A 16,879-nucleotide genomic window follows, 5' to 3' on the forward strand; every position below is an offset into this window, starting at 1 on the left:
CTCATGACTTCAACCAAGTGCAGCATATCGATACTACACTTGATCTTAGCCAAAAGGCTGAGCCTACCTGTGACTAATAAACTAAATGTGAAACCCAATTACTCTCATACTGCATGATTAATCAAGGTTGAGGTTTAAAAATGTTCTTCATGCGCACCACCTTTAAACAAATATAAACCCAGGAATGACAAGATTCTCATAAAGTTGCTGACTTTATGTTGGCTTGCAAATTCATTACAAGTATGAATCCACCACAGGCTGGCATAATGCGTGACACAGCTTCTGCATCTCAATCCACTATTGGGAAATTGAAATTTTGCATTCTGCCTACTCCAGTCGCTGCACAAGAAAATTATTCCCACTGACCTTGGACTTGTATAAACTAGGAAGGGTCTGACTAGGGCTATAGGTGAAAGTTAAATATACTTTCACCATGCTACTTGTAGAAACCAAATTGAAGAAACACCCCTCAATTTAGTAGGAATTTGTTACCATGTGGTTTATTCCATTTACTCACATTTATAAATTTGAAATGATTACCGGTTAACAAAATATAGAAACAGCTGCTCAGACTAGTTGTCCTTTTTACTTGTGTCTAATTAAATTTTGTTTTGTAACTACTTTTGAAAATGGTCCTGAAGGGATTTAATGGCTCTTGTAACATCATTAATCTTGTTTCAACAATAGATACATAACAGATTTAGTAGATTTACAACTAGCCAAACTATGGCAACAATTGTAGCTGCATTAAATTATGATCCCAGGATGTAGCCAGAGCCAACTAGTGTAGTCTGGAATTTTCTTCATAATGTCGCTTATACTTAACATTTTCACAACTGAACCCAGGTCATCAACAAAATAAACTCTCTTTGGAAGATGGCAGTTAGTGATAATAGCAAATTAATGTCTAATACATTCAAATAACTCTCTTTTGGTCAAAGGCACAGACCTGTAGAAAAGAGGAATGATGGGAGGAATATGTGAAATATTTATCTAGTATGCTAACAAATTAGTAGTCTCCGCTGGAGTGAAGTGGAAGCAATCCACCGCCCCCCCCCCCCCCCCCGAGGATCGTGTGCAGGGGTGCCCCTGGGCATGGGGCAGTGCCATGGTGGTGGGGCTCTGCTGCCATTCTGCATCTGGGCTGAGTGACAGAGGGAAGGAGGCCAGCGATTGGGGCTGGCCGTTGGGGGTGTTTGGGACTGCCAGTGGGTGGTCAGGACAGCAATCAGGCCATGGGGGGCGGTGGGGCGTGGTGTTGTGGCAGGTCGCACGGACAGCAATAGGGAGGCCAGCAGACAGGAACCACTGAACATATGCTGATCTCTACTGACAGATTGGCACATGCGCAGTGGTCCGCTCAGTGCTACACTGCCAGCCTCTCCAGTGGATTTCTGAAATGAGTCACACTAGTGCACTCAGCAATGCAGGGTATGGGAGATTCATTTTGAAACTCCTATTGAAAACACCAACATAGTTTACTCATGTAACCAGTCAATGGAGAGCGGTGAAAATACCAGCTGAGTGTGACAATGATGTGACTAGTTTCCTAGAACCTCCTCAGCCTCATGCTGACAGGAAGGTGTGTTGGGAGAAGGGGATGGAAGCATTAAATATCAGTAAAAGTTGTAAGTAACTTCATTCATGTTCTAAGGTACATATCAGCCTCAATCTAATTGAGTGAAACAGGCTCAAGTTTGAATGAAGTATTCCTGTTGTTAAGTACTTATGGAGTACTAAAGTTAGTGATTGAAACAGAAACATTTGCCAGCTTATCAAGTTAGATGGGCAGTTGAAGTTATTCTGTGTATCTAGTGAACACAGCAATCTCCATTTTGACACCCAGCTAACTAAATATATCTGGAATACTCTGGGAACAAAATTAATGTGAAGCACCTTGGCACAAATGTCAGTGTGACCACACAGAACTGACCCTACCCAAGATTGGCTGATCAAAGGGAGGTCCCTTTATTTTCTGGCAGAAGTGGGATGCTGGTGCCATGAAAGGGAGACTTTAGCTAGGATGTTTCACCACCACCCCACCCCTCAATGATGTGCTTTGCAGAAGGGGTGGAAATTAGTGGGATTTGGTCCCACTGATGTCAATGGGTTTTTTGTGGTTTGCACTCTCCATTACTGGGTAATCCACTGCAGAGGGTAACCATTTGTGCAATCAGAAGCTCTGCTGATGGGACGGACCAGAAAATTTCAGCCATGGTCTACGTGACAAGCTCTAGGATGTGTTAACTTTTTTAGTGGGAGAAATTTCAAAATGCATTTCTCATGAAAGAGACCATTGCGTCCATTTACATTCATTGATGCTATGTCAGTCTTTGGCCATGTCACCTCCTCCTTGGAAAAGATAGCTGCTATCTTGAGCAGTGAGTGCAATTAACTGAAAAGGGGATATTGGCCAAGACACTGGGACAGAACTTGAATAAACAGTGCCATTGAATTAACATCTGCCTGAAGGAGACCTTCCATTCTTATTCATTTTTTCAGTGAAGGAATGGCATCTGTAACAAAGGCACATCGGGTGTAATTTTAACTCTACACAAAGGGTTTTGAATGGGTTAAGATAAGGCAATATTGCACCGGTGCATCAGTTTACATTATGAGCTCAAGCCAGGATATGGGACATGATCCAACAACCTGACAACATCAGAGGAACAAGAACATACCTTTATTTCAAGATTGTAAGAGGAATCGGCGAGATTAAAGAATATTCTAACAATGTCATAATTATTCTGAATCAGCCATGCAATGAGGTAGTGAGCAAAAATTTTTAAATCTGGAATCAGCAGAATTTTCCTCCAATCTTGCTGGTGTGAATGGAGATTTTGAAGGCTCGTTGGTCCCGGCATAGATGGAGGTCCTGGTAAATTCCAGCCCAGGAGTCCATATATTGTTTCAGTGGTTTGACAACTCTTTCAGATCTTGTTGTGGTGTAACCTTTTGGAGATGTGGGTTTCATCCTTGGCTACTCTTGATTCACAAATGTTGGGGGCAATTGTCCCCCATCCCCTGCCTTTCAATGTGAATCTCTGAGGTACTGTGCGGTGCTCAGATTCATTTTGAAAATTCTGCTGAAAAAAAAACAATGGAAGTTAGTCCAGTTTTTATGCAAATTTGGCACTTAGAATTTTTTGGGAGAATCGTCCCCATCATTGGTGTGTTGGTTATTGTTCTGATGTTTCACACCATTGTTGTTATCCAGGTGTGTTCTTTTGCATTGGCTGTGCCAATTGGCATGTTGTGCATTTTTCTTAGCTGACTTCTTCTGTTCCTCCTCAATATTGCTCTGTTGGATGCTATGAATTCTTAAGACCTGGGCTCACTGTCTAGGAATTTGGAGCAAAAGTAGGCCGTTCAGCCTGTTGCACTTCTCTGCCGTTCATTTTGATCATAGTTGATCATGCACTTCAGTGCCTTTTTTCTCACTCTATCCCATATCCCTATGGTATTTGGAAATCTGTCAATCTCCATTTTTAAACTTATTCAATAACAGAGCTCCCACAGCCTTCTGGGATAGTTAATTCTGAAGATCCATAACCTTCTAAGTAAAACAAATTATCCTCATCTCAATCCAAAGCGGCTTCCCCCTTGAAATTGCACCCCTGGTTCTAGGATCCTAAACTAGGAGAAACATCTTACTTGCATCTACCCTGTCTATCCCTTATGTATTTTGTAGATTTCGATGAGATCACCTCTCATTCTTCAAAACTCTAGAGAATGCTGGTCCAATTTGCCAATTTTTCTTCATAGCACAGTCCCACCATCCCCAGAACAAGTCTAGTGAAAATTTGTTGCACTCCCTCTGTGGCAAAGATATCCTTCCTAAGGTACGGAGGCCAAAACTGCACATTATATTCCAGGTGCAGTCGAATTTCATTATTCCTGTACTCAAATCCTTTTGCAATAAAGTAGTAGTACTGTTAGTACTGTAGAGTGCAAGTATCTGCTAACAGTTGTTTGAGATATTGGAACATGTTGGTGATCCTCCTATCACACACACATTGTACATCTTTCTTCAGTAACTCTCTGGCGATAGTTTGTTGGAAAAGTTTGGAATATATGGTGCCAAGAAGTTGAAAAATCCAAGGCATTTCTGTAGGTTTTCTTTGACTTGTGGGGTAGGCATGTGTCTGCCATCTTTGACTTTGCCTGGATCAGGATGAATCCTTTAAAATTGAACTGGCTCGTGTTCACCTGCCATTTCCTGTTGTTGAAGGCAAGTCCCTCATGGCCAGCTACTGCCATCAGTGAATGAAGATTTTGATCATGTTCATCTTTGGTTTTGCCATCGCTGAGATATCATCAGCAATGTATATACATCCAGCACACTTTCTGTGATTCTCTCCATATGATCCTAGAACCGATCTTCACCGACATAAGATGAAAGGAAGTCTCTGGAAGCAATATTTTCTAAATGGTATTCTGAAGATGATTACCTCCTGGGATCCCTTAGCTAAGTGGACCAATCAATACTCATGTTTGGCAAGGTGCCTGGAGGAGAATTTAGCTCCTATGAACTTGGGATTCAGTTTTTAGATTTATTGGGTCTAGATATACCCTGACTGTGCTGTCCTTCAGAACACATTTACCTGAACTATCAGATGGGTGGTGTTGTACAGAGTGGATGATGCCCTGCATTCCATGTAACCTGGCTCACACTCGAGCTTTTCTTGTATGTGAACGCTACACTTTCTGAAGGGTTGATTGTTAGAATTGCATCTTCTTGGAGGTGCAGTACAACATCGCCTTTGAAAACGCCTATGGTATTGAACATGTCCAGGTTTAATTTATTAAGGCTTTTGAACGCAGTGTGAGTATTTCTGGTCTTTTCTGTAGCCATTGGTACCTTGGTGATCTTGGAAGGTCACAAATGGTGGCATAATGGTTAGCACTGCTACCTCACATCACTAGGGAATGGGTTTGATTCTAGCCTTGGGTGAGGTTCTCCCAGTGTCTCTGTGGGTTTCCTCCCACAGTCCAAAGATGTGCATTGGCCATGCTGAATTGCCCTTCAGTGTCTCAGGCTGTGTAGAGGGGGAGATTAGCAGGGTAAATGCATGGGGTTACAGGCTTAGGGCCTTGGTAGGATGCCAGGGAGTTGATGCAGACCCAGTGAGCTGAATAGCTGCCCCCTGCATGGAGAAAAGCAATGTTTAGATCTGTACATTTTGTTGGTCCTTCCACTAGTCTGCTCGTATCTACCAATGAACCAATTGAGGTTACCTCATTGAATGTTTTTAAGGCAAGGATAGATAAATTTTTGAACAGTAAAGAAATTAAGGGTTATGGTGAGTGGGCCGGTAAGTGGAACTGAGGCCATGAAATCACATCACATAAAACCACACAGCACCACCCACCCCCCCAGCCAAAGTTCATGCCCACCTTCTTTCCTGTTTTGTGTTTCATAAATGTCTGCCTACCTGCCCATGCCAGTCTGATTAAGCCACAGCAGCTTAATGTACAGGTTAATTAGCATAGCAACAAGCTCACCTGGCTGGTAATTTTGATGGGCTGCCGATTTTGGATCCCATCCATCTACTGTATTGAGGAGGACAGTTGGGGTGAGTGGAAAAGTGTTGGGTTTGTCACCCCTTTTATTTACTGTGCCCTTACCCACCCTGCAGGGGCCATAAAATCCAACCAAGAATTAATGGCAAAGGGATCAAACTTGACACAAAATCTGGAGCAGAATCCCATTTGGTAATTGGTGATTCCTTCAAGTTAGCAGCTTCCAGCAGCTCCTGTAGCTGACTAGGCTGTTTACGTAATGGCTTTTGTCCTCTTTATAGATACCAGCTTATGAAGCCGAGGGGTGGGTACAGATGCAAGGCAAGTCTGCACCTCCTAAAACCGTGCCAAGATTACACAGCAAACAAAGCAAACTTTTGGCTTAGAAACTGGAATGTCAGGACAGCACGCTCTGGCAGTGAACATAATCCACATTCCAAAGCAAGTATATGCAAGATGACCCTGACTGACCATGAGCTGCCAAGACCGACATTGACTTTGTTGCTCTACCGAAGCCAGATTAGCTGACACAGGCTTTATTCACGAGACTAATTATAAATTCTACTGGCATAGAAATAGCACTGAAAATCATCAAGACCATGGTGTGAACTTTGTGGTGAGCAACTGGCTGACGTTGTCGATTGAGTAGCCAGCTCGGTGTGCCTCATCTTCCATGAGGCTGTCATCTGATGGAGGTACAGTTAATATATGTAACAATGCATCAACTCTGAATACCAGCAGGTTAGACAAAAAACATTTCTATAATTCCCTAGGCGACATTCTGGGGAATGTTCAAAATGACAAGGGGCTATTCATCCTTGACTTCAGTGAACGTGTTGGGGAAGACTGATTCCTGGCCAACATTCCTTGGTCTTTATGGGATGAGCAACATCACTAGAGGGGTGTTACCAAGTTTCTGACTGGCAGTCTCAACAGGAATTCTGATTGGAGGAATAACAAGTGGGGGAGGGAGGGCATGCTGCAATTGGAAAGTTGGAATAGGTGCAAGGAGTAGCCTCTGCATGTAAAAAATTCAATCACCCAGATTGATGTGCTTCTTCTCCAATCTGCAGCTGAACAGCCTGAGAATTATTTGATAATTACTTGCAGGTCATATCATGGACAATTAATTGAGCAGAGCTTCTATTTACAGCAGCGAGCCTTCTGACGCATTCGCAAATTAAAAACAAGACAGTAAGCCTATTTGTACTTTGGTACATTGATGTGACAGTGAAGGTTATTATCCTGCTGTTTTGTTTTATTCTGACGCTTTGATATATGAATGAACATTATTTCCTACCATTTCATTTTGACACCGTGGTAAGGTAGTGAAAGTTGTCCTGCTGCTTTGTTTTATTTTGGCACTGTAACTCCCACCCCACTAAAAAAAAAGGGCCAACTCCCTGTTCAACAACTCTGGGATCACATCTGATCTAAAAGGTTCGGGAATCACTACTATAGACCAAAATTTTGGTAATTCTTCTAATAACTTATTCTTTGAACAAAAACTTAGACAGAACCAATTGTGATCATGCAAAGCATCATGAACTATTTTGGTATGCTAAATGCGTTGCAAAAATGAGAGATGTTTGACTGCAAAAATATAATTAATCATGGCAATCAGCCAATCAAAGCAGATCCAAATGCATTTTAAAACTATGCTGCCACCTGGTGGACAATGTCACGAGCTTTGTATTGCTTTTGTCATAATAGTATTAGTTGTATTATACCACGATATTGTAAACCGGCTTATTGGAGATGATTCTTTGCAAACCACTTGAAGCATTTTTTTAAAAAATGTGTTTTATATTTGCTTCATTCAGGATGATCTGCACTGTGTGGGATTACACAGGATTAATAAGAAAGTTGAATTATTAGTCCAAAGTTAATTCTGGCATTGAGCTTTCCTACAGTGCACCACAATAAATGTATTGTTTTCTTTAAGGTTTACACCAAAAAGTAAACCTATTATCTTCTCTAAGTGTATTTTGAGCACTTCTATTTTTAGTAATCATGCATTATATACCATTAATTTAATAGCCCTTTAATTCATTCCTGCTCTGATCTCAGCTGATATTACTGGACAAGTCATATCCCAGAGTGAAACTTAGCTTGATAGATATTGACTTTTTTTAAGACACCATAAATTACTGAGTTAAATTACTGAACAAATTCACATGACTCCACTGATGACCTTTTACTAAAAAGGATGAAACACTAGTTTAGCCTGAAGTTTATTTATTAGCGTCACAACTAGGCTTACATTAATACTGCGATGAAGTGACTGAAAACTCCTTAATTGCCACATTCCAGCGCCTTTTTGGGTACACTGAGCGAGAATTTAGCATGGCGAATACATCTAACCAGCACGTCTTTCGAACTGTGAGAGGAAGTCAGAGCACACAGAGGAAACCCACACAGACACAGAGAAATTGCAAATTTTGCACAGTGACCAAGCTGGGAATTGAACCCGTGGCCCTGGTGCTGCGAGGCAGCAGTGCTAACCACTGTGCCATTAATTATAGGAGAAAATGAACGATAGTACACCAGATAAAAAGGTTGAAAAGATCTGAACACAAGAAAATGTTTCAAATGTTCGTGATTTCTTCACCTCAGTTAGATCTTTACAGAACAAATTCAGAAAGATAAAATAATTTACCATATCTGACTTGAATTCTAACATTCAGGGTAATATGTAGTACATGTAAATCAACTGGTAAACTGTGGTCAGACACACCACACTACAAAGTAAATGACAGGTGAGACCAAAGCAGATTCTATGGATTTGTCAACAACCCACAGACGCTCATCACACTTTGAGCCAATCAGTTTTTAAATGAAAGGATACCGGTCTCTAACCAAGTTGTATTAAACATTTGAAGTCTGGTCCAGGATCATATTACTGTCCCTTTAAGTTATTTAACACTCCTATAGTTAAGTTTTATTGATGCAAACCTTCAAGTATTTCTGATATTATATTTTAAAGAATCCTTTATCGATCTATGATTCTAACAGCCTTCTCTACTTGTCCTGCCAGCTTCAAAGATGTGTGTGCAGATTTCCCCAGGTCTCCCTGTTCCTGTATCCACTTTACAATTGAATCAGTTTTTTAGGTTTGCCTCTTGTCAATCTTCCTATCAATTTGTATAACTTCACATTTTCTGTATTAAATTTCATTTATCCTGCACCTTTCACCTTTCTGTCTATGTCTTCCTGATGTCTGTTACTATCCTCCTCAATGTTTACTGTATTTGTGAATGTCATGTCATTTGACTAATTTGCAATTTCTTAAGGTTATTAATACATAACCGAAAGACTAGTGGTCCTAAAGGTAACTAAGCACAATTAGTTTCTTGAAGGTCTATAAACTAATCATTCATTGTTACTCTTCGGATTCTGTTGCTTAGCGAATTCGGTACTATGCAACCATTGAGCTTTTAATTTTGTTGACAAGCCTACTGTGTGGTGCTTTATTAAATATCTATAGAAAATCCCTATAGACCATCAACTACATCTCTCTATTACTTGAAAGAACTTGCAGATGATACAACACAACATTTGCCTTTGAATTTTTTTAACCTATTTTCTTCCACATGCCAATTAGTTTTGGCCTGGAATAGTCTCTTTAAAAATTCTCATGCCACCAACATTAGATTGTCTGGCTTCTCATTACTGGGTTTAGTCTTCTTCCCCTTTTTATAACTGGATGTAACATTAGTCATCCTCCAGTCCTCCATCACAACTCTCATATCTAAAACTGGAAAATTGTGGGCAGAACTTCTGCAATTTCCAACCACACCTCGCTCAACAACTTAGGATGCATTTACTTTCTACTTTGAGTACTAGCAACACTTTAAGCACAAAGGATCATATAAACTCTAAATGTAAGCTCTTTTTTCTCCTTACGGAAGCTGCCAGACCTACTGAGATTTTCCAGCATTTTCTCTTTAGGTTTCAGATTCCAGCATCTGCAGTAATTTGCTTTTTATTTGTCTCACTCCCTGATTTTGGACCATCTTTTGGTTTGTGCCCTTCTCCCTGAAATGGCTTCTCTCGAAAGGACACTGGTTCAGGCCAGCTAATCTGCTGTTATGCGCCATTTTGCATCTTTTCTTCTTTTCCTTCTGTGGAGGTGCACAGGGCCAGTTCCTGGCCTAAAGAATGTAAAAGGGAAACCTAACTGTGTATGTGTGGCCCTTCCCTGGCAAGTGCACCTGTAGATGTCCCAAATCCTGCCAGGAATCGCTGTTTTCAAAACCAAGACAAGTATCAGATTTCATTACAAAAATGAGACACTGATCCTATGAAGTAATCTGGTGGCCAGCCACAGATTGCAGAATAGAAGAATTTGTTAATAATTGTATGTCTTTTAACTTAGTGAAAATCTGTTCAACCAACCTCATGGCCGACAATACCATGGCAACTTTGGTATTTTTGAAAGAATACAAGCAACCCTGAGGAATTGGTACTTTTTGCTTGTTATTCAAGATGTATATAAAAATGACCGGAAATCATTGGAACAAATTTCACAGCCATCACTTTACTCATTCACATTTTGGACAAGTTGCTTTTATAATGGTGTTTGCCAGAGAAATCATTACAGAAAATAAACCACAGTTTGTTTCCAGTCAGTTTATGGAATTCATAGCACGCTATGGAATTTATTACTACCTTATATCATGCTACAATCTGCAATCAAACTCTTCTGTTGAATGATTCAATACAGTGATAAAGAACATATGATGCCAGTATGTTGGATGGGAAAACATTTGAACAATCAATTCATATCCAATTTCACGCATATTGATTGATTGCTCTCAAACTGGAAAGACAGGTCACAACTTCTGCAATCCACTGACAATTCTTGCGCCATCACTGCCATTCAATGAGAATGACAGAAAGAATGTGAAATAAATCATAAAATGACAAGGTATAGCAAAAGTGTGCTTCTAGAAGCAAACAGGCACAACAAAACTGGGGTTTGGAGATGGAAGTTGGGTTTGCACCAAACGGTCGAATTGTGAACACAAACTTGCATCGTCTCCACCTGGATCAAAGCAGGCAAAGTGGTTGCTTGATACCAATGCTTATCTGTTGGATGACAACACAAAGTGGAATGTGAAATGTAGAAATCTGGTGATTATGAGGATATATTTCCATTTCTGATAAGGGAATGTGATGTTGAACATCCATCTCATCGAGTTGATTATGCAGGACCACAACCTCAAATTTGTAGATCTTAGAGTAGTCATCGGAGACTTTGGTATCTCAAACACTATTTCTGTACTTAGAGAAAATGGACAGGCTAAACTCTAAGAAATTACTTTATGTACATAAGTTTAGGGTGGTTTATTTTAAAATAAGGTCTTCAGTTTTAGAGGAGGGAACCAATATAGGGCTGATAGTGTTAATCTCATTGCAACCCTTAGTGTAAATCCCATTGGACATGTCAGTGCAATCTGGACCGCAATTGTTAGGCACTTTGAAAGAAAAAAGTTGCCCACTGCTGTGGCTGTGCCTGTGGCACTAGGCATCTGATTTGCCCACCCCAGGGGTCATCTAAGCAGCAAAGATGGATGGTAGCATAGTACAGCTTTGGATCTTGACTCCTTTTGAAGAGAAAGTCCTGGTGCTCACGGGGGAGGAACTGGAGTATGCCTGTGGAGACAACAAGGTGAGCGTGCATGTAAATGGTATGTTGGCATTTATAACAAGAGGATTTGAGTACAGGAGCGGGGATGTCTTGCTGCAATTATACAGGGCCTTGGTGAGGCCACACCTGGAATATTGTGTGCAGTTTTGGCCTTCTTACCTAAGGAAGGATGTTCCTGCTATAGAGGGAGTGCAACAAAGGTTTACCAGGCAGATTCCTGGGATGGTGGAACTGATGTTGCTATTTGTCAGAGGTTGATGTACGCAAACTGGCTGCAACATTATAATTATGGCTACACTTCAAAAGTATTCTACTGGCTGCAAACTACTTTAAGTTGTTTTATGATTATGAAAGGCACTAAAGTAAGTATTTTTTAATGTTGAAATCACCAACTAAACTTTTAATCATATCTTCTTAGATCTAATTAATTCTGATTATATATCTACTTATTTACTGATGCTCTTTGGTTAAAATTATTTCAATCAAATTTTTATTCTCACCAAATTTACTCAGTTCAGCAATCCACTTATTTTAGCAGATTCGCCAAACTCTCATCAAATCTTCACTTAAACTTCTGTGCTTTTGCAAATATTTTCATGTCATTAACACAATTTCCTTCATTGAAACTATAGAACCATAGAAAATTACAGCTCCGAAACAGGCCTTATGGCCCTTCTTGTCTGTGCCGAACCACTTTTTGCCTAGTCCCACTGACCTGCACTTGGACCATATCCCTCCACACCCCTCTCATCCATGAACCTATCCAAGTTTGTCTTAAATGTTAAAAGTGACCCCGCATATACCACTTTATCCAGCAGCTCATTCCACACGCTCTGCGTGAAGAAGCCCTCCCTAATATTCCCTTTAAACTTTTCTCCTTTCACCCTTAACCCATGCCCTCTGGTTTTTTTCCCCCTAGCCTCAGTGGAAAAAGCCTGCTTACATTCACTCTACCTATACCCATCAAAATCCTATACACCTCTATCAAATCTCCCCTCGTTTTTCTACGCTCCAGGGAATAAAGTCCTAACCTATTCAATCTCTCTCTGTGACTCAGCTTCTCAAGTCCCGGCAACATCCTTGTGAACTTTCTCTGCACTCTTTCAACCTTATTTACATCCTTCCTGTAACTAGGTGACCAAAACTGTACACAATACTCTAAATTCGGCCTCATCAGTGCCTTATATAACCTCACCATAACACTCAACTTTTATACTCGATTCTCCAATTTATAAAGGCCAATGTACCAAAAGCACTCTTTATGACCCTATCCACCTGTGACGTCACTTTTAGTGAATTCTGTACCTGTATTCCCGGATCCCTCTGTTCAACTGCACTCTTCAGAGTCCTACCATTTACCCTGTACGTTCTACTTTGGTTTGTCCTTCCAAAGTGCAATACCTCACACTTGTCTGTGTTAAATTCCATTTGCCATTTTTCAGCCCATTTTTCTAGTTGGTCCAAGTCCCTCTGCAAGCTTTGAAAACCTTCCTCACTGTCCACTCCACCTCCAATCTTTGTATCATCAGCAAATTTGCTGATCCAATTTACCACATTATCATCCAGATCATTAATATAGATGACAAACAACAATGGACTCAACTCTGATCCCTCCACTAGTCACAGGCCTCTGCTCAGAGAAGAATCCTCCACAACCACTCTCTGGCTTCTTCCATTGAGCCAGTGTCTAATCCAATTTACAACCACCCCATCTATACCTAGTGACTGAACCTTCCTAACTAACCTCCCATGACGGACCTTAACAAAGGCCTTGCTGAAATCCAGATAGACAACATCCACCACCTTTCCTTCATCCACTTTCCTAGTGATGTCTGCGAAAACCTTTAGACTGGTCAAACATGATCTACCACGCACAAAGCCATGTTGACTCTCCCTAATAAGTCCCTGCCTATCCAAATATTTGTAGATCCTATCCCTTATCACACCTTCCAGTAACTTGCCAGCCACCGACGTCAAACTTACTGGCCTGTAATTTCCCAGATTTCTTTTGGAACCTTTTTTAAACAACGGAACAACATTAAATCAGTAAACAATTAATATTGAGATTGGCATAGTGTCCACAATCTGCTGGAGCTATATGTAGATAGTCTGTAATGCTAGTCAAAACAGTCTTCTGGCCAATTCCAAAATTCCGGAGTTGCAAATAATTCACTTACTGAGCAAGATAGCAAAAATCAATAAATTTATGGCTAATGACATCCTTAGGTGCATTATTATCATGAATGGGCTCAAGGAGCCATTAATAGAAGAAAGTATTAAACTATTCTATGGCAAATTAGTGACCATTTATTAATTATTTACAGAGACAGATTTTAGCGGGACTCAATTAGAACCATCTTTCCTCAGGTGCCAGCTACATGTGATCCGGCATCAGTTGACATTACTGATGATGCATTAACGATATAATAGCTGCAAACCCTTTATACTACACCTCTTCAAGTCTTTTGTTCTACTCTAGAACTTTTTACATGTTCTACTTCTCCCCCCACCACAAGTCACTGTCTCCTTCCCTGAGGCATAGGGAAAGTGGTTTGACTAGACTGCCAAATCATGTTCTTGTCTGCTGTGGGAGAGAGTTATGAGCACGTTGTTCTAAACACAATGTTCTTGTGGAGGGCCGATGGATCATCCATTAAGTTGGCCAAGTTGTCTTCTCGGTCATCAGCGTGGTCAGTCCATTCCTGTAGTGGCTGTCTACTGTGCTTTGTGACAACGGTTGTGTTTCAAGACCTGGTGCACCAGTCAGAGACCTTTTCTCATTTCTGTCTTCTTGAGACACGGTCAGAGGGCATTTGGGAGATTCAGGAATGCTTAAGAAGCTACTCCTGCTTCTAGTTTCTATGTCCATGTTTGAATGAGCTGAGTAATCTATCCTTTGAGTTCTGATGGAGCCAGACCGTTCTGCAGTGGTGTAAACCATTACCCAGTAAGGCCAGGTCAATGCCAACATTGACAGCATGGACCTCTCTCTCAACCTCACCATTGCCTGTAGGCACCTAAGTGAACTGATGATGTGGATGAAGCTGTAAATCTCTGTGAAGCATTTACAGCAGTTATTGCTGAACTGGGAGCTATTGTCAGAAATAACCAAATTGGGGATGTCATATTATGTCAATAGATTTTCTTCAGCAATGGTAAAACTGCCACTGACATGGGCTCATTTGACAAAATTTACTGTTTGACTTCGATCTAACGGGCGTAATAATCCACAATGAAAAGAAAGATTTTATTCTTGAAGACCAAAGGACCACCCTGAGGCGTTCTCTAAGTCAGAATAGGAAGGAAGATGTCATCAGTAGCTCCTTGTGGTCTTTTCTATGAATGGCACAAGCAGTACAATTGGAAATCATGTGTTTAATAGTTTTGGAGATAGCTAACCATCAGGCCGAATTGCATTCCCTAGCTCTGCCCCGTGGATGTCCAGGTATCTTTGGTGTAGACGTTGGAGAACGTCTAGCCATAGGATTCTGGGGATCACAATCATAGAATCATAAAACCCCTATAGTGCAGGAGGCCATTTGGCCCATTACCGACTCTCTTACCCTGGACCTATCCCCATAATCCCAAGTATTTATCCCACTAATTCTCTTGGGACTGATGATAATTAGTCAGTGTAGACTAACAACTCATCCAGAAAGCACGTGTAAACACTGTTCACAAAGTACTACTTCAGAATACAATTGCTAGAAACATATGCCGACCATCTAATAGGGCAGTACTCCTGTATATTTGCATACTTGGCATCACCTTTCTGGGCTGCCCAGATTTCTTCTAGTTTCTCAGTGGTTATTGGAAGGGAGACAAGGAGACACAGGACTCTATCTCCTCCATGAAGAGTTTATCGTTGTCTGTTGGTTTCCCCTAAGTGATGTACGGTAAAGCATCAGCTGTAGTCTGGTGCTTAACCTGGGTATATTCTGTATTGGCATCAAATGTCATGTCCTATAATGGAAACCTTTGAATACGGGATGGCAACTTCGCCAGTTCTTTGGTGTTAAGAAAAATAACTAATGGCTTATGATCGGTCTGGATTGTAAATTTGAGTCCTAGGAGAAAAAACTTTTGCAAGCCCACATGATGGCCAGGGCTTCTTTTTAAATTTTTGACCTGAAAGTGGAAGTTTCCTGCTGCCACAGCATACTATTGTAGCAGGACTGGCAATCAGCATTAATTTTTTCCCAGTTGGGAAAATTCCACTCTGTATTTTGAGATTTTCAAGCAGAGATGGGCTGGGTATGATCTGTACTTTCTCTGTTGCAAACCACAGAAAGGACAAGCTGTTATACAATCTGCCAGTCGTTGGGACACATAGCCAAAGAACAATCAATGAGATCAAGAGGTGCCTGTAACGATGTAACACTCAAATTGCAGTTATGCCAGGGCTCTAATGCCCAGAGTTCAATCTTTGAACGTGTGCCTCAACAAACATTCAAGGATCATGCACATGCTGAAAGAAATAGGTGAATGGATTATGGTGTCTGGTCATTATACTTTATTAAAGTTTGTATACGTATTCATAAGTTGTTTGACAAAATAGACCAGACTAGTTCTCTTGTTGTGAGTTGCATTATGACAGACCTGGTGTGGGGATGAATGAATCATGTGAAAACAAAAAGTCAATCAGCAATGCACAGCTACAGCCCATAGTGATGTTGTTGAGCATTTGAAAATTTTAAGCAAAAGTGCAGATTGACATTAGTAGTTCCTGAAAGATACAAACAATAAAGAGAGGATCAGTTATAAGCTTCTGTAGGCAAGAAATATGGGCTTAAATTTATTTAACAGCTGGGAACTTACTGAAAACAACAGCAGAAACCCAGACAAAGTTTCTGAAAGTTTCAGCACCAATTTCCAGCCAAAATCGAATAATGAGATCTACTGGTATGAATTTCAAGGCCTTAGATAGGAATTATGTGAGTCTATTGATAACTTTATAAATGTAGCTAAAAAATGTAGTGACACAGGCGAAAAGCTAAAAGATCGATCAATTTGAGGTTCTGCATATCCTGAAGCATAGAAAGCACTAATCAGACAAGCTCACATTATCATAGGCTGCAGATTCTGATAGAGCACACAAAGATGAAGATACTTACTACCCAGTGAGCCTTCAGTTCAGCCAAGAGAAAAGCAGCAGGGTTGATAAAGTAGAGCAGCAACAAAAAAGTACATCAAACAAGGAGAAAGACATGCAGGAGTTGTGGACAAACACATAAATTCACAAACAGGAGGAAATGTCCTGTATATGGATCAATCTGCTGTGTTTGTGAAATGGCTAATCATTGGGCAAAGACATGCAGAACATAGAGAGAAGGTGGTAAATGAAGTACCAGAGCTAGAGCAACTGGGTGAATGGGGAAGAAAAAAACCAAAACATCCAAACCCTCGAAGGTGGTGAGTCTGAGAATACCATAGAGATAGGAACCAAACAACTGCATTAAACAGCTGGGTGCAATGGTTCCAGAGAAGAAACTCTCACAATTCAGATCAGGAAGTGGGAGACAGAAAAAAACCAAAACATAAATCTAAAGATGAAGATTGATCTAGAGCACAGAGTAATATCGTCCTGCTGAGGTTATACCAAGAGATCCTTCCTGAAATTTTGGAAGAAGATGGTTATCCAAAGAAAGCAAGTAAGCAGTGTCACACTAACAGCATATGGGGCCCAGGGTTGGGGTAGAGATT

General features: G+C 40.7%; 1 protein-coding gene across 1 annotated transcript in view; it reads left to right on the forward strand.

The window, feature by feature from the left end:
- Positions 1-6,589: 6,589 nt before the first annotated feature.
- The window catches only part of cwc15 (CWC15 spliceosome associated protein), a 68,724-nt gene continuing 58,434 nt past the window's right edge, over positions 6,590-16,879 (forward strand). The window contains exon 1 of the mRNA XM_080196976.1: positions 6,590-6,717. The gene's annotated coding sequence lies outside the window, so the exon portion shown is untranslated. The remainder of the gene's footprint in view (positions 6,718-16,879) is intronic.

Source organism: Carcharhinus amblyrhynchos, chromosome 10, assembly GCF_965287045.1.
Source record: "Carcharhinus amblyrhynchos chromosome 10, sCarAmb.v2.hapA, whole genome shotgun sequence".
Classification (NCBI taxonomy): domain Eukaryota; kingdom Metazoa; phylum Chordata; class Chondrichthyes; order Carcharhiniformes; family Carcharhinidae; genus Carcharhinus; species Carcharhinus amblyrhynchos.